The following is a 24256-nucleotide window of genomic DNA, read 5'->3' on the forward strand; positions in this document are numbered from 1 at the left end:
AACTCCCTGTTTCTAATAAGGCTCTCACTCAGCTGCTGTAACGCTCAGTGCCCAAATAACGGCTGAGAGCTTGCCGTCCGGCTGCTTGTGCACCATTTCTCACAACACAAAAGAGGCATCAGATAAGCACTAAAGGTCAAAATGTGGAAACTTTTAGGCTCAAGCCAAGGTTGCTATAGGCACTGTGCTGTGCTCAGACTAAAAGTCAATGCTAAGTTGATAGCATTTGGAATTTCTAGGAAATAAGGCAGCACCCTTGCAAGAGTGCTTCCATTAACTCTTGTGCCCTAACGTCAACGGAAGATTGCAGAAGCCTATGAAAAAATAAACACCCTTGATGGCAGAAGAGGTGAGACTTGCCAAGCGTCCTTCAGTGTCCAAGGGCATCTTTTGTAGGACAAACTATGAGAGTTTAAGAAGAGTTCTGGATTGGGCATGGAATATGACATCCCCATGTTTTAGCCAAAATTGTATTCCTTGGCACTTTTTGCCTAGAAAACAGTACTTGTATAGGCAAAAGAGTTTCCCAGATTGGTTTACATAAGATCAATAACAAAGAAGTCACTCCTGGCCCTGTCTGAAGACATGACACAAAATAGGGTGACCATATGAAAAGGAGGACAGGGCTCCTGCCCTCTTTTAAATCTGGTCACTCTAGTATAGCTCCTGCACTTTAACTGTTGTGATGAAGAGGGAATTTCACCAGGTTCCCCATATATACAAATGACACCTACTGAAATTCCCTTTTCTCTGCAACTGTTAAAGATACAGGAGCCCTGTCCTCCTTTTCATATAGTCTCCCTACACAAAAGAAAAAGAGGGAAAATGAAAACAAGCAAATTCAAGCACCATTTCTTAACTTTACCAAAGTCTTGTAATGCTCAGCTTGAATGGAAACAATTCAGGGAAAAGAGGAGTTGAATTGAACTGGTCTCTCAGCACAGCTGATGGCCCTGGCCCTGTTTCCCTTCACTCCCTCTACTGCAGTGAATTCTTAGCAAGTCACCCCTGGCCATTCTGGGATGCAATATTTTTTTTTAACAAGGTACCAATGAGCAACCCTTTCTTTAATTAGAAGGGTGATTAGCTTAACCTTGTGATGCAGCTGTCACAGAGTGGGATGTCCTTAGTGAAGTAACTGCTCCACAATAATTCCTAGACACTGTGACCTTAACTTTCAAACCAGATCAGAAGGGAAATGTATTTATTTTTATGTATTTTTAAAAACGTATCCATCAACATTGATTCCAATGCAGTGTGCAACTGATCAAAGCAACGAAATGCAACAAGTAATAATAACCAATCAAATAGCATAAAACAATAGTCACAGTAGGTGGCAGACTTCAGAAAGTACTTGAAAGGTGTGGGAGTGTGAAAATGGCTTTTCTTGGTCCCTGAAATAAAATAAGATAGGCACCAGGTGAGCTTCCTGCAGTTCAGCTGTTGATGTTATTGCTAAGCCAGCTACTCCTCTGGGAATTTATTTTTTGAAATTCTTTTTTTTATAATGCTTCATCAAATCTGAATCCAGCACAGTTTGATTTTGTGAAGCTTTGGACAATGTCTCCTCCTCCTCCTCCTCTTCTCCTCCTCCTCCTCCTCCTCCGGAAAACCTTTTAATCCACTTTTTGGCACACTGTTCCTTTCTTCAACATGGTGGGATGCATCCCCCTCCTTTTAAATCAGTAAACATGATGCAGGGCAATTGTCAGCAGCAAGGGCTGTTGAACCCCCCCCCCAAAAAAAAAAAACACCTTTCCAAATTACATAGGGATATTGTGCAACTGGTGTTAGACAGGCATTATTGGAAGTATAACATGAAAGATAAATTCTTTTTTGGGTGTGTACATTTTTAATGGCCTTTTAGGCCTCCAACAAATGTCATGCGTTGTAACTGGCACATCACTCAGGAGACAGCTATTTTACATGGTCACAGAACCTGAGGAAACATCTGCTTTGGACAGCTAAGCCAATGACATACCTTTGTCTCTTAGATCACAGCCTTTTCACAATGTTACAAGGAGAGCTGGGTCTGTATGTTTCCATCCAGCCCCGTTTGAGATGTCATTCATTCGCTTCGCAACTGCTTCGGTCTAAATCCCAAACGAACAGGTGTGCATGTGAGAGAGGATGCTGACCTCAGCCGCTCTAAACTGGGCTTTTAGAGTCTGTTTTGGATCTTGGAAATGGAACATGCAGTGAACGCAAACACAAGAGGTATTGCACACAGGCTGGCTTTGGCCCAGCCAGTTCCCTCTGGCAGCAGCTTTTGCCACAGAAGCGCAGAGCTTTTAAACCTTGGTGGAATTCTGAAAGTACTTCAGAAAGAGGAGGAGGCAGCAAAAACTACTACAGAAGTCAAAACTCGGCCTTATCATGAGACAGAAAGGGTTTCCAACTGGGCAGAAAAAGACACACACCCCAGTCTGCTTTCACCTGTGCCATAGCGTAGGGAGGAGCCGTGGCTTGGTGGTAGAGCACCTGCTGGGCATGCAGAAGGTCCCAGGTTCAATCCCCGTATCTTCAGGTAGGGCTGAAAAATCTGCCTGAAACCCTGGAGAATCGCTGCCAATCAGTGTTGGCAATATTGGGCTAGATGGACCAATGGTCTGATGTGGTATAAGAAAGCTTCCTGAGTTCCTGCGCGTTAACAGCAGCTTGAGTTCCAGACATCTGATGAAGCTATTCTCAGCCTGGAGACAAACTTAATCACCTGAGATATAGGGTAAAATCCAACATAAGTCCTACTTAGAGTAGACCCATTAAAGAGAATGAGAGTTAAGTTAGTCATAACTATTGTAAGTCCTATTCATTTCAATGGATCTATTCTGGCCTTATGATGGATTTTACCCATATATACACACATACATATATGAATACACATATACATATATATGCACGCATACGCATATTATACTGCCCTTTAGTTAAGGACTCATGGCCCTACAATGCAAGCGTTACATTTTATTCTCCTTAACTGGACTGAACTAGCTCAGACTTCTGAAAGGTTCTAATCTGGAAGGACAGCATCTGTTACGAAACAAGGAAAGGGCACAATCCATCAGGTACTCCTACTCTGCAACCCTCACTGAAATGAACGGGAGCCTAGGTGTGGTTGTTAGAAGCAGTGTCCACATGATATCTCATATTGCAAGTACAAACAGAGTAGAAAGCTGGTAGAGTAACATGTCTGTTTTGTAAATATGGGGCTAGAAAGGAATGCTTTGTGTTCCCCCTCCACCACCCGTCTTGTTTTGAAAAGGAAGGAAGGAAAGCCGGCTGAACAATGAAACAATTGCGTGGCCAATGCCATACCTTTCCACAAAGAGATATATGAATGTGAGGTATGTATGGAAGGAAATAAAATTTCCTTTTCCCCTTGGCAGCATGTGAACATGCTAGCATACCTAAACACCATATAATTTTAGATGGTATAGATGTTTCAAAATGTCTGTAATGTCCTCCTCCACCTCTGCCAAGGATATGTCACGTCCCATAATAGAACTGTCGGCCCCAAGAGCATAGCTGCCAAGGAAGTCATCCCAATTCCCAGTGGACGAATTAAATTAATTCCTTCCTCATCCAAGAGAGCTTGCTGCTTGACTGTGCCCGCGCAAACATGCCGGTTTGAAGGGCCGGCCAACAACCCATCTCATTTCACTATGCCAAGGGCTAAAAAATACACTGGGGCAAAAGCAGACGAAGTTTGGGTGGCAGTGATATTTATTTATTTATTTATTTATTTATTTATTTATTTATTTATTTATTTTATTACACTTATATACCGCTCCCATAGCCAGGGCTCTCTGGGCGGTTTACAGAAATTCTAAAATTGAGGTAAAAACAAGTATACAAAATTTAAAACTCTAAAACGCAGAACATACACACATAAAGCATTAAAAACCGATTAAAAGCTAATGTGGGTAATTAGGATACTACCAATGTGGGAATGAACTTCAGGGGACAGCCCACAAGGAGGTAGGAAGAGACATGAGCTGGAATGAAACTAAAGCTTTGGCGTTGAATTTTGATTAATCTTTCCATCTTGGATCAGGATGTAGCATCAGTGTTGGTTGAAAATATAACAGGTTTCAAGAATCTGGTATTATGCCAAGGTATTAATGCTCCTGCCATAGGAGCATAGATTTGCCATCCAGTCTAATCTAGAAGCAGCACAAAGTTTCATTCTTTATTGTCGTGGAGCTTTGCCTCATTTTAGATGCTTTTAAAATAAACTTTCATTTGATTCACTATATTTGAGCTTAAGGTGTTGCAACATTCAAGGGCAAGCGTTTGGAAGGTGGGCAGGAGTTCTGCTCTCGATGAATGACATATCTATTCTAATTCTTCCCATACTTCCTGAAGGGCTGTCCATTTGGGGCAGCCACTGCTGTGATACCCCAGGGATTAAAGGCCTGGCTGGTAACAGCCAGAGAAGAGATTGCTCAGCTGGGATCAGAGCCAATGGGTGAGGCAAATGGAAGCTTGCTCAAGCTGGTTTGGAGAGCAGTGGTGTGTGTGTGTGTGTCAAACATGTATTTGCTAAAAATGGAATGTGAAAATGCCTTTAGTACATTGTTTAAGACTGGGGTGCAGAACCTCAGGGCTGGGGCCAAATCTGGTCCGCCTGGTATCCCAATCCAGCCCTCTAGGGTTCTCCAGAAGGCTAGCCCTCCCTCCACAACCACCAATCATTTGGTCCTTTCCCAGATTTTGTGCAGTTTTTTCCCCATCCTAAAAAAAATGAAATGCCCTTTTTAAGGCTTAGGATTTTTCTACACAAGGCATTCCCTACTCACAGTTGTTTACAGGTTCTTTAGATGGTATAGTGACCCTCCAGTTTCACTCCTGTCTGTCCAGCAGCTTCCACAAAAATTGTGAAAGCGAAAAAAAGTACAATTTCTCTTGTGTATTTGTGCTATTCTGCTATACCACAGTGCCACCTAGAGGTTATGTAGCAGAAAAGCAGGAAAAGAAATGCTCATTGTCTAGTGCTTGGATCTCAATTGTGTGAGAAAAATGAAAGTAGATACAGCCTCATGTAGAAATGCTCTTAGTTACTGGCGGTAAGAGCTTTAAGATAAAATAAGCTGGTATTTTTTGGTATTTTGTCCTTGCCCCCTTTTGCCTTTGGTTCTACTGGAATGCAGACCCCAAGAACTTCTTCAAAATGGAATTTGGCCCTTGGGCTGAAAAAGTTTCTGCACTCTGGTTTAGGACTCCGTGCATCATATGCAACGTTTTCTTTCTTTCTTTCTTTCTTTCTTTCTTTCTTTCTTTCTTTCTTTCTTTTTCTTTTTACCAGCTACTTATTATGACTAAGAAAATGCCTGTCATTATGATGAATGATACATGTCTGTGGTGGAAGAACTTATATATTATTAGTATGCAATGCACACAGAAGCACACAACCCTCCTTGCAGTGGGGTCCTTGTCAGTTTTTGGTCGGGCCAGCCATTATCAGACATTGTCCCATGTGAATGCAATGATGACCCCAACCATTTCGGATCAAGTATATCCCATCACCATAGTCCTGCATCTTCATCTTAATCCTGGATTAGGATGGCTGCATGTCTTCATTTTCACAGTCCTCTATTTGAAGGGCTGCCCAGAGGACTGCCCTCTATTTTGAAGGTATCATCTGTTTTGAGAGTTGTCCCACACAGAGAGTTGTCCCACACAGCAGATGGAACAGGCATGCCTACAAGTCACTTGGTTGCAGTCTTCTGGATTATGGTGAGATTTAGTGTATTTCCATTTAAATTATAATTATTTCTACATTTGAATCTGCATATAAATCAGTTTATGCCAATTTATGCCAATTTGTACAATCTTTTGTCACTTCCTCAGTATAAGGAAGCTGCCTTATACTGAGTCAGACCATTGGTCCATCTAGCCCTGTATTGTCAACACTGACTGGCAGCAGCACTCCAGGGTTTCAGGTGGGATTCTTTCCTCGCTCTACCTGGAGAAGTCAGGGATCAAACCTGAGACCTTCTGCCTGCCAAGCATGTGCTATATCACAGTGAGCTATGGCCCCTCATTTTTTGCCAGTTCATAAGTGGCCATCCTATCCTGTTTCTGAGTCATGCTCAAGTCCGGTAGAATGTTAGAAAGTGGTTTAGCTATGTAGAGATTACTGTTTGCCCTGTCCTAAAGGATTACGGTAGGTAGGTGACAACATTTTTCACATCACAGCACCTGTGTGCGAAAGGTCACTATGGTGCTCCTATTAAAAAAAAAAATCATGGGGGAATTTGGGCAATGGGAATCCAGATTTTCCAGACCCACATTAATGAGCTGTCCATGTGATGTAAGTGAAATGGGAATTGCCTCCACAAAAGTTAACATTTTGGTTCTTATGCTTACTGTTTTGGCTATGTTACTACAGCTATTGGAATTATTAATAGGCTGTTATTGCATACGACAGGCGCTGGCATTTGTCATGAAATAAAACGCTGCATAGCTTTCCCTATAAGAACAACATCAGAGCCAGAACCTGTCAGTGATGACAGCAGATGCCTGGACAAAAGGAGACACTGAGCAACTATTTGCACATGTCTAAAATGAAGTATGGCCGATGCTTTTGCATTAGCAAGGTAAAACACTTGTGGCCACCCATGACTGTTTCTCTCACACAGGACCAGTTTGTCTAAGCCCCTTAATGGAGGTCCAAACTGGATGTGTGAAATGGGAGTCCCGGGATTAGAACTCCTGACATTAGATTCTTGGTTAAAAAGCAGCTGTGAGGAGCCCTGGGTTGGGACCACAATGCAGGGGTTTGTTTTTTGTTTTTGTTTGTTTGCCCAGCACTGATTCTCAGATGCTAATCACCCCCCTCCAAAGCTGTGTGCTTAGCCCTGGAAGGCAAAACAGATAGGCAAGATAGCTTTCTGTGTGTGATTTAGATCAGGGCTGTTACATAGGAGAAAGGATTAGGCCCTGCTCTCCCAGAACCATGGCTAGGGTGGTCACTTAGGCATCACCAACATGGAGGAAATGCATCACAAAAAAGGAGGTAAAAGAAGACACCAATTTGCGTAAAAGGTGCACATGCTGATTTATATGTATAGGGGCAAATTTAGAAATTATTATTATAATTTAAATAGAAATACGTACCTCTTACCATAGTTCTGTGACTGGTTAACCTGTGTTTGCTCAGCCTGCTCTCCAAGTGCTAACTGTAGATGGACAACTTCAGGCTCTTTGTCTCCCTCCTTATGGTTCTTTGACTTTACACCAGACTTGGACCGGAAACCTCTTCAAAGAGAAGACATCTTCAAATAGAGGATTGTCCTCTGCCAGTTCTCCAAAATGGAGGACTACCCGCTCTAAAGAAGTGCACCTGGACACTCTACAAAGTTGGTTAATACCAAACAAAATAGATTTATTCCCCTGGAGGCTATATTTTATTTTGTTTTCATGTAGTTAGACTTAATTATGTGATCGTAGGTTGCGCTCTGAGCAGTTAAGTCCTTTATTTTTTTGTTTTTATCTTCTGCTGCCCCCCCCCCCCCCTTGTTAGGTGCTTTGGATTTAAATAGAGAGGCAGGATATATATTTTATTCATCTCTAAAAAATGGATCAAACAGAAGCATACTAAATACTAAATAAAGTCTTTAGCCCTCTCTACTTGAAAGTTTTGAAATGTTTCCAGAAGGCTTGGATAGATCCCATAGTTGCAGGAGAAGTTGGACCTTTTGCTTACGCAGGAGTTCTGCTTATTATTGTTCTCTCTCACTTCTTGTCTTAGCTTCCTGTTGGACATTCCTGCTATTTTAGTAAATAGTCTACTGAGTCTAATTTTCCTCTAATTTATATTAGATTCTTTCACTCTCCCATGAAGGTTGCCATGTGTTTCCCCCCACAACTCAAACATAAACAAATGGGACCTGGTGGTGCAACTGAACCAGAGTGATATTATTTTGCTGAATAAATACTGCCATAGTAGTTTTTATCAGTGGTATACACTCAGTCCTTCTAGTGGACATGGTGTGATTGCATTATCCTGAGAATAAAGGTGCAGCCCCATCAGATGATTCAACCTTCCCACCAAGGATGCTTCCAGAGGGCTCCTAACCCCACCAATTAAAAGGCCCAGGGCAGCTATTCTGTCTTTCCTTCACTAATGGATTTTTGTGGTAAGACAAAAGAATAGGTGGAAAACTACAGTTAAAACTGCAGGAACCCTGCCCTCTTGACCAAAAATAAAAGAGGGCAGAGCTCCTGCAGCTTTAACCGTTGTGATGAGAGGGAATTCCACCAGGTGCTGCATACGTACAAATGACACTTGCTGAAATTTCCTTTTCTATATGACTGTTAAAGAGCCCTGTCCTCTTTTTCATATGGTCACCCAATGAAAGATGCTCCCCCAGAGGACAACAAGGCTACCCCTCCCCAAATTTACAACAGTGTAGAATTCCACAGTGGGGTGTGAAAGTGAGATTTGGCTCGTTCAAATGTTCAAATGTTCTCCCCACCCTCACCTGTATCAACACAGGAGAGAGGCAGGATGGTTGTGAATGACAGATCACTAAATGTCAATGCTCCAATTTCAAGTCACCGACTGCACCCTGCAGCTGGGCAGCCTGTGCTGTAAATTCTATAAATACCTTTGAAAATAAAGCCAATGGAATCTTTTGCGAGGTTAAGTCTCTGTAAATGATCAACTTACATTTTTGAGATTATCTGGAGGTTACGTTCTTTAACATCCCTTTGGTGCAGATGGAGACTGTAACAGGATTTTTCTGGAATATACTAGCAGAGGCCACGTTTTCGGGAGGAAGGCAGCCTCTAATTGATGTGAGGTAGGAAGTTAAAAATTAATGGGGAAGTATCCAGTTTTGTACCACTCAGAGTAAGTCCCTTGTGTAGTGACTATCAGAAGAGATACACATTATCTCTTACCTGTTAGGGAAATTTATGATGGAATATACATGAGAGCCAGTGTGGTGTAGTGGCTAGAGTGTTGGACTGGGAGTTGTGAGATCCGGGTTCTAGTCTCCACTCAGCCATGGAAGCTGACTGGGTGACTTTGGGCCAGTCACAAACGTTTTCAGCCCAACCTACCTCACAGGGTTGTTGTTGTATTTCGATAACAAAATTAATGATTAAATAAATGCTGTAAAATAAGATGAATACAAGATGCACCAGAATAGTTAAGACTTACTTTCCCTCTGAACCTCAGTTCCAAGCTTGGGAAAAGAAACTTTAGAACAGAGGATGGAAGGAATCCTGCATTTTCCAGCTTTATTTATTTTTCTATTTCAGGATCTTTTGTTTTGTAGATTTTGGGCAGGATCCAGAATGAAAATACTAGAATAAGAATGAGTCATTTATTTATTTATTTTGAAAGTGTGGCGGCATATCTGGCCAGACACACAACAGGAAGCAGAAGGCAGTGTGAATGACGCTTAGTAAAGCTTGAGTTCACAAAGTTCTTCAGGAATTTCAGATCCTTAGTTATTTAATTGTTATTCACTTATAAACTTATGAGCCGCCTTTCAGCCAAACTAAGCCTGCTAAGGTGACATACCATTAAAATATTGAACAATTTGGCAGATCCTTGACAGATTTCACCCATTACTAATACTTACTTTATTATAGAATAGGATAATAAGAATAGGATAGAATAAGATAATAAGACAAATGAAAACATCTACCCAGATCGGAGAGACCAAAGGACAGTCCTATACATATCTACTCAGAAGTAAGTCCCATTGAATTCAATGAGGCTTACTCCTGGGTAAGTGCAATCCTATATGTATATACTTGGGAGTAAGTTTCATTGAATTCGGTGGGACTTACTTTTGAGTAGACATGTATAGACTGTGTTTTGTAAAAATGTAAGAACTCCACCTTCTATTAAAGCAGTTGGGAAGCTTCTCTTGATTTTAAATTTCTTGGATTGCACTCTTGAAGAGAAACAGCCACCTGGAAGGACAATTTAAGAATGGAAGTAATTATACAGTGAGTACCTTTTCATAAGCATTACTGGGAACCTTCTAGATGCTTTGGACTTCAACTCCCATTAGCTCCAGCTCTCATGGCCAATGGTCAGGAATGCTGGGAGTTGCAGTCCAAAACCTATGGAGGGCTTCAGGTTGGGGAAAGGTGATGTGGGTCTAATGATCAACCTTAGTGCTGGTCCTGAGGCACTTTGTCCATCAAGATAGTTATCCTCTGATCTATATTTCTGCATTCCAACTTTGTTCCTTGAATAGTCCATAAATGTGACCAAATGTTCACATTGGCAAGCTATTCTGTCTTTTTTTCTACCCTCCCCACAAACTTGTCTAATGTGATGGTGGTCCTCCAGGACCAGGAGTTTATATCTATAATAATAAGAGAACGTCTGTCTGTCTGTCTCTGCTGTAGTATCAAGACCATGAAACCTAGACACCTGAAACCTAGAGGTGTGCAATTCAGGGTTATTTGAAAATTGCATTAATTAATTTTAATGAATTGTAACGTATCCATGCAGATGAGGCCACTAGGTGCTTCACTAGGGGTAGGCTTCCTTAACTAGTACATAGCTTTGCATCTGATACAGTTTGAAGCCAGGAGAAATCAATAGGTTGAGGACAAGTGTTTTATTGCATGCTCGTTACTGTGAACTCACGTAACTCATGTTGTCGTTTGCCTCCCATGCGCCTCCTTCCCCTTCTAGACTTCTTCTCGCCACAACCACCCCCGTAAGTCTGACTTATTTCTAAAGACGGAAGTTGCCGCTATCTCCTGGGGGGATTCTACACGTCGTACTGAGGGCGCTTCCATGCGCCCCCAGTGCGATCCCAAAGTGATCGTGTAGCTTGCCTGGAGAAGAGACGAGGAAGAGGCGTCCTTGCCGCTGCCGCCGCCACCCACCTACCTCCGCCTTCTTCCGCCGAGCTCTCCGACCCGGCCAGCGAGGAAGTAGGTGGATGGCGGCGGCGGCAAGGACGCCTCTTCCTCGTCTCTTCTCCAGGCAAGCTACACGATCGCTTTGGGGTCGCACTGGGGTCGCATGGAAGCGCCCTCAGTACGACGTGTGGAATCCCCCCTGCTGTGTACAGGAGAAGCAGTGCGATCAAAATGGCCCACTGAATGGGCCACGTGCACATTGTTTACTTCTTCTTTCAAATGAGGAAGTAATGAGGGACAAACACACAGGTGGAGAAGTGACAGTAAGCAATCATGATTTTCCCCTGTGTGTTGACGCTCACAGTTATATGGTGTTTCCATCCCCACTTACAGTGAAGGATGGTCGCTCCAATTTCAGTGGGGCTGTGATTCCATTCTGGGTTTTCACTTTGGATAGTTCATTTAGAGTTCTGGCTGGTTTTGATTAAAACCCACAACGGAATCACAGCTCCACTGAAATCACAGCCACCTGCCTCCACTGCCCCTGCTGTGGGGCAGCTTCCCCTTGGGCCAATATAGTGGATAGATTCCTCCCTCAGGAGGCTAAAGGAGTGCATGGTGATGGGCCCATGCCTAGGGGTGCCAGCAGGCATGGCTTTGCTCACACAATGTGGACACAATGTGCTCAACACTATCAAGATGATTCATATATTTATGGTCAAGTCCAGTGTTTACCTTTTGTCTAACTTAAAGCCCTAAACAGCTTGGACTAGGTTACTTGAAGGATTGTCTCCTCCCATATATACCTTCCTGTACCCTAAGATTATTTGATTGCAGGCATTGCTGTATCAAACTATGGACTATTCCAATCTGTGCAAAGCTGGGTCTGTTCGCTAGTTGAATAAATAAAAATGGAAGAAAAACAATCACATTAAGAATGGAGGAAGAAAAGAAATCTGCTAGCCATAGCTGAAAATGAAAGTTTACTCAAATAGCATTTTCCTTAACCTTTCCATGGTAAGAAATTTATAATGACCATGTCTTGTTGTTACATCCTGTAATCCAGACATGATTGTTAAAATTACAGCATCCTTGCAATTTTGTACATTTCAGTAGGAAACAGCTAGCATTATCTTCTTGGAAACCTCAAACAATATAATTTTAGGGACTAGCAACTTTGTTGCAGTGCCAGCTGCTTTAAAACCACAAGGTTCCAGAGGTCAGAAGATTTTTTTTTTAAAAAAAATCTGTATGCAGTATTTTGAATCTAAAAATGCTATATTTAACTCCTTAATCACTATCAATATGTATCTTTATGATTATCACACATAAATGATCTCTCTCTATTTTTTTCTTTCAGCGATAAAGTTAATTTATGTACTTCAAAAGGTTACATTCATATGGTGACATCCAGTGCATACCTTTTGTCTAACATTTAAAGCCCTAAACAGCTTGGACCAGGTTATCTGAAGTATTGACTTCTCCCATATATACCTGCCTGAATCCTAAGATTATTTTCAGAGGCCCTCCTTGGGGTGCTCCTCCCACATGTTTTCAGGTGAGTGGTTACTAAGGAGCGAGTCCTTTTCAGTAGTGGCACCAGAGGAGGCTGGTGGCTCTGATGTCAGTAGGGTGATGCAGTCACCCTGAGTTTCACTCAGAACCAGTCAGAACTCTAAAGGAGCTATCCACGGTGTAAAGCACCATGAATAGCTCCTATAGAGTTCTGGTTGGTTCTGACTGAAACCCTGGTGGATTTACCACCCCACTGACATCAGAGCCACCAGCCTCCACTGAGTGCCACTCAGGTTGTGAAATACTTTCCCCAGAGAACCTTGCCTGGCACCTACAGTGTGATCTTTTTGGTGCCAGGTGAAGACTGTTTCATTCTCTCAGGCGTTTTAGTCTTTCAGTTAAAAAAAAAAGTGTACTAAAAGATTTTTTTTAGATCTTAGTGTTACTGTTGGTTTTACTTTGGGTTTATTTTGTAGCTTTTTTTTTTTAAAAAAAGTTTTTTACACAAACTTTTTATTATATTCTTAGATTTTAGGGCTTTAAGATCTATTTTGTGAACCACCCAGAGAGTTTCAGCTATGGGGCAGTACACAAATCTAAATAAATAAAAGGATAAATGAATGAATAATAATTCTGAAAGCATGTAAATATTGAGATGTTACATCAGAATGCACTATTCATGTAACTGTTTTGGAAATGATCTTATAATAAGGATTATCATATTATTCTTATTAGCTGTTTAATTCTTACAGATTCTTGGGTGACAAATTCTGAGATATTAATCCAAGTTGTGAAATACATACATTTAAACAAATGTACACATTTCAAAACCACAAACACACATACATATATGTTTTTGAAGATACTAAATGAAAAATATAATTCTCAAGTGTGTGCACACAGTTAATAGACAAAATCTATAACTCAAGGAAAGGTCATCTTTAATGTTTTATTTTCTTATTGTTTGGAAATTTGGAATGTCGAATAGTTCCTGTAAACAGTAATGGATCAGAGACAACACGCCTTAAAACGAACAAGTTACTTTCCACCGGTATTGTGGAGAATACAAATTTACAATGTAATTATATAGAAGTAATTCCCACTGAGTTCAATAAGACTTACTCACAGCTTTAAAGATGCATTGACACTGATTTCAGCTCAGTAGCATCATTAACTCACTTGCGTTTCATATTGCCAGAAGGAAATGTGTACCTCTACTGTACACATCTGCAGTGAGTATATGTAATAATGGGACAACCCTCATTAAAGCACTTTCTTCATTAGGAGTGTGGGGAGAGGGATCAGTAGTGTTGAAGCATGGCTCCCATTAAGTGGATCTCCCCCACAAGAACAACATTTCCCTAGAAATATGGATTGTCTTGGTAGTGAGAGGTGGTAAGAAGGAGAAGCGTGAGGTATAAATCCACAGTAGTTTTGGTGGACCAATAAAAGGTGGCGATGACCTTAAAGTCTGTTCCCCTTGCTTGCACTTGTTTCTAGGATGCTGGAGGAGGAGATCAATTTACACAAGTTATATAATTCTGGTCTTCGGAGTAGAATTCCTTTGGTGGTGCTGAAGCCAAAACTGACACCTAGCCACGTGGGTCCACCATGTAACCCACACTAACGTGTCATGAGACCACTCTGTAAAAAATAGATCACCAGTGTAAACTTATACTAGTGTGTGCTCCTCTGCAGAGCTAGTGTGTCATGTTCTGAAGTCACCCATTATTTTCAGATCTCTTCTCCAGTTTGTCCTCAATGAACTTTCAAAAATAGGTTTACGTTATGTTACTGACTTTACAACAAGACATATTGACCGGTTTGCACGTAACAACTCATTATGGGCTAATGTTATTATTCTTATTCTTGTTGTTTTATTATTATTATTTATTTATATAGCACCATCAGTGTACATGGTGCTGTACAGAATAAAACAATAAAACAGCAAAACCCTGCTGCATAGGCTTACATTCTAATAGAATCATAATAAAACAATAAGAAGGGGAAGAGAATGTACCAAAGGCACAGGGTAGAGTAAAACTAACAGTATAAAAGTCAGATCAAAATCAAGTTTTAAAAGCTTTAGAAAAAAAGAAAAGTTTTTAGCTGAGCTTTAAAAACTGCGATTGAACTTGTAGTTTGCAAATGTTCTGGAAGAGCGTTTCAGGCGTAAGGGGCAGCGGAAGAAAATAGACGAAGCTGAGCAAGTAGAGACCCTTGGGCAGGTGAGAAACATGGCATCAGAGGAGCGAAGAGCACTAGCGGGGCAATAGTGTGAGATGAGAGAGGAAAGATAGGAAGGAGCTAGACTGTAAAAAGCTTTGTAGGTTAACAGGAGAAGTTTATATTGGATTCTGAGCTGAATTGGAAGCCAATGAAGAGATTTCAGAAGTGGAGTAACATGGTCAGAGCGGCCAGCCAAGAAGATAATCTTAGCAGCACAGTGGTGAACACAAACCAACAAACTGATGTGAGAAGAAGGAAGGCCAGTGAGAAGAAGGTTGCAGTAGTCCAACCGAGAAATAACCAATGCATGAACAAGAGTCCTGGCAGAAGAGACAGACAAAAATGATCAACCCAGAGTTAGCTGTGGCCATGCTGGGGTGAGTAAGCATGCTGCCTCCCATGCATGCACTGCTTCTACTTTTTTTCTGGATCACAAAACAACCAGGAACTGCCCAGAGAGCTTTAGTATAGAAATGTAATAAATAAATAACCCCCCAGTTCCTGGTTTGTTGCCATGATGTGCAAACCTGGCACTCAGGGTTGTTGAGGAAGAAACAACCCAGAGTTTTAAACCAGCCATGGGTTATTGTTGGATTAAAACTTTGGGTTGTTTTCCCCTCAACAACCCAGAGTGCTGGGTTCTCACATCACGACAATAATCTAGGACTATAAAGCATTTGGGAGGCAGTGTGCTTGCTCACTCTGGCATGGCCAGGACTAACTATGTTTAATCCATAGTTAGCTGTTATTTATTTATTTATTTATTTAAAATATTTATATCCCGCCCTATATCACTAAGATCTCAGGACGGCGTACAGATAAAAACATACAGTATAAAACAATAAATATACACAGTTAAAAGCAAATTAAATCATAATCCAAGTTAAAACAATATATAATTTAAAAGCAATAGATGCAGTTAAAACAGTTAAAACAATGTGCCAGTGAGTTTAACCATCAAAGGCTTTGTTAAAAAGCCATGTTTTTACTTGGCGTCGAAATGCAATCTATGTTGGCGCCAATCGGGCCTCCAAGGGGAGGGCGTTCCTCAGTCGGGGTGCCACCACAGAGAAAGCCCTCTCCCTTGTCCCATCATAACGTATATGTTGCATTGGTGGGATGCGGAGAAGGGCTCCTCCAACAGATCTAAGGTCTCGGGTCTAAGGTCTCTGTTACATGCAAGACATTATTTTGTCATATGCTGTTCCTTTCAATTAGGCATAATTTTGCATGACCTTATATGCTATGTAGTAAGGCTGTAAAAACAGCCATGCTGGATCAGACCAAAGGCCTATTTAGTCCAGCATTCTGTTACCATAATACTAAATCAAGTTCCTATGGGAAGCCGCAAAGAGGAAAAGAGGGCAACAGTATCTTCCCAGTCATGTTCTCCAGCAAATATCATCACGATTAGTAGCCACTGATAGCTTTGTCCATAACTATCAGATTTGTCTAATAGATTTGTCTAATCTTCTTTTAAAGCCATCACTATATCTTGTGATATCAAATATGCAGTGACTTGGTTTGCACATAATGCTAACCATGGCATGGGTTGTTGAATTCTGGGTTGTCATGATGTGTGAATGTGGCTGCACTAACCACAGCTTGTTAACCATGGTTTGTTAACCCAAGAGAACCCACAAAGAGAACCCATGGTTTGTTTTTCGGTTGTAAACTTTGGGTTGTTGTTAGGTACAAACCCAGAACTATGGGCTGTTCATGGGTTGTTTTGCCAGGCTACAAAGGTGGTGGGCAAAAGCAGTAAAAAAACAAAAACCCAGCTGCTCCACAGGCAGCCATGCTCCCACTTGCCCTTCTTCAGAACTAACACTAATGGTGAAGTCTGCCTGGCAATGCCTGCCAGGCAGATTGGCTCCCCTCCCCATCTGAAGCTTAGTGCTGCTCTTAACAGCACTGGGGGAGTTTCTAAGGACTAGTTCTTGAATGGGGGACCTCACTGCCAAAGTGCATGTAGCAAGTTATCTAGCCCACCTTTGGGAGGCCAAGAAATTTAGATCTCTGGAGGAAACCCCAAAAACACATTTCTCCCTTTTGCAAAGTACTCAGACCAACTACCCAATCTTTGGAGGTCAAGAACTCTGCTGCGGTGATAAAATGTTAATGTTCTATGAAAGGCAGGCTTCCAATGCTTTGGCTGGGGATGAGGGGGAGAGAGCTATTCTTCAGAGAGTGATGAGCAGTGTCTGGAACAGCTATAAACCTTCCATTTGCCATGTGAAGCAATGGTAAGCAAGCAGCTGATGTGGTAAAGTCCTGCCAGTACTACAGAGCCTTAAAAGCATTTGGGATATGGGAAGAGACTGGGTGAAGAAGGCAGGGAAAAACAACCCAGGGATCAAGAGAACAAATTGCTGTTTCACTGTCTGCCAGACAAACCCTAGGTAGGGCAACAAACCATGGTTTAAATAAACCATGGATTAGTGCAATGGTCTTCACTATTTTTCAAGCAGGAGCCACTTTGGCTCCACACACCACCACTGAGGCCACTTGGGGGCTTTTCCTGGGCTTTAGGGGCCTCTCCCCTCCAAGTCAAGTGGCGATGCTGTGCACCGAACTCAGCTGGAAGTCTTTTCAGGCCTCTCTTCCCCGTCCTCATTAATTAGTCATCAAATCACAGGTACTCTAATTCTGACAGGCTCGCTTGGTCCTTGGATAGGAATGGTTCTTCTTCTTGTCTCTGAGAGTAAAGGTTGGAATACTGCTACAGATGTTACATTTATTTTTTCTTCATTAGGCTACTAGGGAGATTCGCAACAGATAAAACAGACAACTTTTTCACAGTGACTGTGTTTGCACATCATGCCAACCCAGTGGTGTTCACAGCAAAGCCTGAGGGCTACTGGTGGATTTTAATCACCTCAAGTGCAGCTCTTCTATCTCATTCACTCACTAACTGGGTTCAGACAACGTTAACTAATAGTAGTTTAAATAGTTATGGGTTATCGTGTAGTATGGAGGGAGTTTTTTTAACCAACAGTTAGTCGGTTATTTGGCTGAAATAACCTACGCAAATAACCAAAGTTGTGCAGAGTTGGCTATTTGAACTACCATTGGTTATTGTGTTGCGTGGAGGGTTTGTTGTTTATTCGTTCAGTTGTTTCCGTTAGTTATCTTGTCAGCCACAGAGTCACAATGCAACAACAGTCAAAGCGGCGGGTGCCGCTCTTGTCCACCTGTCTGAATAGATTTTCGGCAGCAATGGCTGATGGGATACTAGCAGGAGGACTGGGGGGGGGAGAGAAAGGGCAGGAGACTAGTAGCATAGACTAATAGTCAACTCAATGCTGATCCTAACCCATACCACAGTTGATTATTATCATGTTGTGTGGGGAGTACCCCCTATATAAACAAATGTAATGTTGATTATTACCCCACAACTAACTATTGTGTTGTATGAACGCAGCCAAACTCTTTTTGGATTCCTTATACAGGGCCTGGCCTTGGTAATAGGAAAGATCCTTTCTTTTACTAGCAGCACAATCCTATGCCTGTCTACTCTAATAGTAAGCCCCACTGTGCTGAAGTACATGTTCATAGGATTGCAGCCTAAGTGAATAGTAGCATGCCCTCACCACTCTAGATCTGTACCTGTTTTGTGAGAAATACAAGCTTCCACACACCGATCCAGTATTAACTTGGTCTTGTTTGCCACTCTCTCCAAATGGTATTGAATCAAGTTTCAGAGGAGACATCTAGTGGCTGTAATACACAAGGCACTTAAAAGCACACACCTGGTTCACAACTAAATGTGTGTGTTTGTGTGTGTGTGTTTGTATGGTGGTGGAGAGGGCACCTATAGTGAGCCCATGGTTAGAAAGGTTTCTCCTCCCATGGATGAGAAATTAACCAATCTTTTAAAAAATTGCTTAATTTCCCTCAAATGTCTTATAGATTTCATCTAAGATCCTCTAAATTCTCCTAACCCCACCCCACTGGATTTGAAAGGGAAGTGCTATAATATAATTACAGCTTCTCCTGATTTTACTGCAGCTTTGGGGTGCGTGGGTGTTCCTAAACCCCCCGACCAGAGTTATAGGGAGAAGCTGTTTAGAAATAAAAAAGAAGATACACTTTACTAGACAGCTTCACACATAGGGGTTTATTTTTATCCCCACCTGGTGCTTCCAGCCAAAGAGTGTGGAATGTGCAAAATGGCTCAGCATGTTGAGTTAATAACACACTTTGCACTTCCTCTTAAAGAAAAGCTTGCAAGTGTGACTGCAGTGAACTGAAATGCGTGGGGAAAATAATATACATATTAAACATTTTATAAAATATCTTAAAAATAGTAACACTCATCATCATGTCGTTCTTTTTTCAAGATGGTGACATACTGTGAACTTGGGGGCTGGGATGAAGTTCTATTTTTAATAGGTAAGACATTTGCTCCAGAATTAAATGGGGTGGGGATGGAGGTGGGAACCTAAAAGCTGAAGGGGCTAATAATCCCCCATTCTTCAGTGACCATATTCTAAACTGGGTAATTGGAGAAGCTGTTAATTACTGTCAAGTCCCGACAGTGCCTTTAATAGCTTTGATGCTGTCATTAAGAAACCATTTGCCCTGTTCCTCACTAAAATGAGAACAGAGAGGCCGGGATTACAAGCAGCCAAGGGTGTTTGACAATTAAATCTTCTTCCCCTGTTCTTCCTGGTCATTTAAATCCAAAGCCCACTAACAGGTTCGAGGTAAAACTGTTGACACCCATTAGGATACCACTGTGAAGGTGTTGCACTCTGTTCTTCTCTATTTTGCATTGGAAGTAGGAGCTTTTCCCTTTTCCAGCAGCATCTCTTCCCTCTCCTGAGCACATTTCGGACCTATAAAAGGCTAAAAGCCTTGGCTGCATTAAAAAAAAAGCAAAAAGCATGGTTTTGAGACACGGGTCTTCTCTCTGTGACATGGTGTTTGTTGAGTGCAATGGAGAAATGCGAGCCCTTCTTTCCTGTAACGTATATAGGGATGGGAGAATCTACCAGTTTTGAGGTTCTCCGAATTACACCTTGAAGTTTAGTTGTCTTGTTCCTGTTCCTTAACGTGAGCTTTTGTTGTTGTTGTTCAACAGGAAAGGGACGCATTTGGGTTGTTTAAATGCAGGTGGTGGTGAAAATGCGGGTGGTGGCGTGTGTTTCAAAAAGTGTCTTTATAAAGTGCATATGTTTCTGACTCTTATTTGCATTCGTGGATGTGAATGGAGCAAGCTCTGGTGTTTAACGAAATTGTCTCGTACATCTCTCAATGTCAGCGGGGGGGGGGCCTTGTGGCTCTTCTCCCCGTTGTTCCTTCTATGTGCCTCCCTCCTTGTGGCCTTCAAGTGCAGAAGAATTGGTCCAGTCTTTTGTTTGCTTCCAGCACTCTGCAAACACAGTGGGGCCCTGAGGCACTGTTTGAGAAGCTTTGCCCTCGAGTCAAAACAATAAGAGTCTAGACAGGTGGAAACCATGTTTTGGAAGTCCAAACTTCAAGCCATAAAATGTCTATGGTTAACTGACCTTGGTCGAGGTATCTGAAGAAACAGGAAAGGAGGGCAAAAGCCAAGTCCTCTTTACAGTGGCCACATAACCTTGCTTGCTGGTTAAGCAAGCTCTGAGTTGCGTTTGAGTTGATTCTGGCTGAAAAAAAACTCTGTGAAGCCGTATGAAATCCTTTGAGAGACATTGGTCCAAGAAAAGGTATTGCAGGGCCTACTTTGTTCTTTGGGAGGAAGGAAAGCATTTAGGTGCCCATTTGCCTTCCTACGCGCCTTAGCTTCTACCCAGACAGATTCTTTTTAAAGGCAATACCTGGAGAAGTTTGATATATTTTAAAGTTCAAAGTGGCAATGCTTGGGCTGGATCTATACTACTGCTTTATAGCAGAATTGAATTGCACTGATAACTATTGGGGCACAATCCACATGCCATATACCGCTTTCATAGTGTTATTTCCTGCTTTTTATTCCACATTTGTAATGATGTGTCACAAAGTGTAGATCTGGTCTTATTTCTCATTGTGTCCCACTATTGCCTTTGGTCAAACATGTTTTGCAGGCTTTTGAAGCCCTTCAAAACCTGTGCACAAAGCCAATAGGCTTTACAAAGGCTTTACCGTAAAGGACATCTGTCTTCTGAAATAATGACTTAGAAGCAGAGGCATAAGCTTGCCATCCTTAGTCTGTCAGCAAAGTTTTTTCTATCTACTTGTAAACCGCCCAGAGAGCTTCGGCTGTGGGGCGGTATATAAATGTAATTAAATAAATAAATAAATAAATAGTGCAGGGGTCCCAAACCTTTTTGAGTCAGCAAGCCCAGTGGGAATTTTAAGAGACTGGGTGCTCTTTAGAAAATGGCTGCCATGGTGGGTCACAGAACATTCATCCCCCAGAAGGCAAACCGGAGAGACTAAGGCCTAATCTACACCTGCAGGCCTTCTGGGGTGGGGTGGGGTGGGGGGAGGAACTTGGGCTTTCCAGGGTCCAAATGCCAGTGCCTCATCCCGGAATTGAAGAGGGACATTCCAGTGCTTTTTTTGTTTAAAGAAGGAGACGCCAAAATTAAGTTTTTTAAAAAACAAAACCCGGGAAATTTGGTGCTGAAAACTGCCGAGAGCCATCCCAGGGATGGCAAAAATGCTCCCCCCTCACCTCGATGGGCATGGACTCTTCCTGCAGAGCTCCGTGCCCACTTGGTGAGGAGGGATGACCCTGGGAGCGAGTGCCACACCACCTGCGGATCTTGGGATTGTCCCAGCACCGTGGTAAAACCCAGGAAACACCCAGTCCCAGTTATCCTGGGACAACTGAGAACTCGTCCCTGGTTGACCCCAGGATCACATGTGTGTTGAGCTTACCCCGGGATAACTGGTTGGTGTAGATTAGGCCTTCAAGAAAATTAACTTGCCCAAGACAGAGGTGGGGGCTGAGCTCCAAACAAAAACCCACTCTTTTCAACATAAATAAAAATGGTGTTGGAGTGCAACAGTTTGCTCTGCAGCATGCTGGCATCCCAGGTGTTTTTTTTTTAAAGCCTTTAATTTTAATAAAATCTAGAATAATAATTAGGCTGGGCAGGGAACTTGGCAGGCACCAAGAGAGGTGTCTGTGGACACATTGGAGACCCCCAGTAACACTAGGATGAATATGCACACCTCTGTCATGCCTATTCTAACAAATATCTGGAAAACACACACAACAACTATTGTGGCTGTGTGGCTGCAACTACAGCGAGAGGATGATCACTGGGCTACATTGACTCACCCTTTACAGGATTGCACTTGCGAGGCCACTTCTGCCAGCACCAACCACTGATCCTCAGCATTCAAACCGATCTTTCCCCGAGTATGAGTGATTCCACTGATGCAGCATAAAATCATCAGTAGTCTGTGGTAGTAAGGGGAACACACATAGCATGGTCTCAGCATCTTCTCAGTATTTCTGAGCAATGTGAGCAGCTTCTCCTTGAACATACTAAAAGCCGGGCATGAAAGTTATGGTTGGTGGCACCTACAGCCTTGAGATGCCTTAACAGCCCTGAGAAGCCTTCTTGCCCCTGATACACTTGCACTCCAACCATCTTTTGTGGTTTTAGTACCTTCTTATGTGCCATGCGCCTGCCGTAAGAATCCTCCTCTGAGGCAGAGCTAGAGTTCCTGGAGACAGACAATGCCAAGGAGCCACACATGTCAGGAGATCTTGGGGGAGCCTGGGCCCTAACAGGAGATCACTGCTAGTCCATCCCTGCTGGAGGAGGGGAGTTCTACCTCTGAGGCAGAGGCTGGGCCATTACCCCCCACCCCCACCCCCGAGAGAAGTGCTGCCTCAGTAGGTAGGCCAATAGGGTTCCTCTGAGAAGGAATGCTCTAGTGCAAAGGAGGACTCCTCAAGAGCAAGTCTCTCCTCCTGAGGAGGACTTTTGCCAGAGCGTCTGCAGCTGAGACCTGGTGGGTGGGGGGTGGGGGTGCTTAGGAACCTGTGGCTATATAAGCCTTCAGCTTTAGCCTAGCCAATGCTGGAACAACATTGTTCATCTGCTCCTATGCGGTGCTTTCAGGACTTTGCCTGCTGATTGACCTGACTCTTGGGCCCTTTCTACACCATGGATTTTCCCCAGGGTTGTCCCTGTGCATCCAAATGACACACAGGGGATCCTGGGAGCAGTTACTGCTTAACTGTGCTTTGGCCTTTGCTTGTATCCAGACCACTCCTGATCACATACTGGTCTGGAAGTTTTGTGTATGACCATTTGCCTGCTTTGTTGCCTTTCCTTTTGGATTGTCCCATAATTTGCTTTAACGCTGCGTCTGATTCAGGCATAGGAGGACATTCTGCAATTTACAATCTGTGTTAACACTGTCCTGTTGCTAACAGGCACACTTGGTCATTAACCAATTGACAGGAGCAGAATCCTTGCCAGTCCCACATGCCAGAGGTCTCTTAAGAGCCTGTTGCACAGCAACATACTTTGGAAAGTTTTCTCTCTCTTTCTCCCGGGCTGAAGCTGGCACGTTTTCCTTCTGGCGTACATTTGATGTCATTGTCTCTCTCTTGCTGCCCTTACAAAGTATGAATTGACCCAGCTGCACTTAGTGTACTTTTGAAGTTGTCACATTCAAAGCTAGATATCCTTCCCAAAGACACACTATAGCTTGAGGTGGGGCAGTTTTGCCATGCCAACACACTATGTAAAAGTCACTGGGTGATGGGTTGCATTCTTAGACAGAGGGACAATGAATGAGGAGCTGAAAGATGAATATTCCATTGTGCCTCGAGTCATATGAGTGAATCTGAATAACAGTCGTGAAAGATAAGGGGGTAATGGGGTCAGGAAGCAGGGGCAGCAATCATGAGCCAGTTATGTATAGAGATAGGCACAATCTGGAGAGGAGAGTGGCATTACCCCTTCCATATCTACTCAAAGCAATGGAGACAGATTTATATCTTTCTTTGTTCTCCTAGCCATGGGACTTGCTCCTAGGTAAATGAGTATAGGAATGCAGCCCTGGGGCCAAACCAGACATTACTTTAAAACTGTATATCGCAGCTACAGCTTCTTTTCATTTTGACTGTAGAGTAGGTACAAAGGACCAGTTTGGATTGGGACCCTAGCATAGCAGGTAAGAAGTCTTTTAAGATCTGGATTGGGAATCCTGCGACTATTCTAGAGGAAAAGTGGGGAAAAAAGACACAGCTGCTAGATATGGATTTAAAACAATATGTGTTTCAGCATCCGAACACTTTGATTGCTAAAAGTGCTATTTTGTTGTAATTTAAATTTCTACTTTGCTTTTCCAGAAAAGCACAATCCCAGGGAAGGTTACACACAGATTTAAAATTTAAAAGCAATAAGCAGTGAAAGATGACTTTTTAAATGTAATCCTGTGCATATCTATTCAAAAGAAAGGCCTGCTGAATTCAATGGCATATACTCACAGAAAACTGGGCATCGTACTGTAGCCATACTTACATATCCTTGAATATAGTACATGTATAGATTCAGGGAATACTGCCATGCACCTAATGCTGCACTAGAGGTCCCTTATGCTAGCACAACATAGTTTATATTGGTATTGTCCTATATATCCTAGGTTATATATCCTAGAACATAGGATATAGATCACAGCCTGGGTCATACAATGCTAAGACATAATGTGGTTTGTTGAAATCTGGGTTGCT

This window comes from Elgaria multicarinata, chromosome 9, assembly GCF_023053635.1.
Source record: "Elgaria multicarinata webbii isolate HBS135686 ecotype San Diego chromosome 9, rElgMul1.1.pri, whole genome shotgun sequence".
NCBI classification, from domain to species: Eukaryota; Metazoa; Chordata; class Lepidosauria; order Squamata; family Anguidae; genus Elgaria; species Elgaria multicarinata.